The sequence below is a fragment of the Boleophthalmus pectinirostris genome, unplaced genomic scaffold (genome assembly GCF_026225935.1).
Source record: "Boleophthalmus pectinirostris isolate CB_2022bp ecotype Guang Dong unplaced genomic scaffold, ASM2622593v1 HiC_scaffold_3, whole genome shotgun sequence".
Classification (NCBI taxonomy): Eukaryota; Metazoa; Chordata; class Actinopteri; order Gobiiformes; family Gobiidae; genus Boleophthalmus; species Boleophthalmus pectinirostris.
The window spans coordinates 2,236,516-2,237,240 of NW_026571299.1; positions in this window are offsets into that span (position 1 = coordinate 2,236,516).

A 725-nucleotide genomic window follows, 5' to 3' on the forward strand; every position below is an offset into this window, starting at 1 on the left:
TCCACTGATCCGGAAGGAAAGACGCTCCGGCTGGAAGAGACGAGGCCAGTTTAACACCGCCACCTGCCGGACACACGCGGTACAGCACTGGAACCTTCTGTTTATGTTTATTTATTTTTTATTTGTATTTATTTATTTATATATTTATGTATTTATGTGTTTTTATTATTATTATTATTATTATTATTATTATTATTATTATTATTTATTATTTTTTTATTTTATTTTATTTTTCAGAACTGACTCTTACAGAATTAATTTTAACATTTTTTCAAGGGTTTTATTTCGTCCTGGTTTAGACCTGATGTAGTCCTGGTTTAGTTCTGGTTTAGACCTGATGTAGTCCTGGTTTAGTCTTTGTTTAGTCCTGGTTTAGACCTGATGTAGTCCTGGTTTAGTTCTGGTTTAGACCTGATGTAGTCCTGGTTTAGTCTTGGTTTAGTCCTGGTTTAGACCTGATGTAGTCCTGGTTTAGTCTTTGTTTAGTCCTGGTTTAGACCTGATGTAGTCCTGGTTTAGTCCTGGTTTAGACCTGATGTTTTCTGGTTTAGTCCTTTGTTTTAGTCCTGGTTTAGTGTTAGTCCTGGTTTAGATTTGATGTAGTCCTGGTTTAGATTTGATGTAGTCCTGGTTCAGTCTCAGTTTAGTCCTGGTTTAAATTTGATGTAGTCCTAGTTTAGTCCTGGTTTAGACCTGATATAGTCCTGGTTTAGTCTTGATTTAGT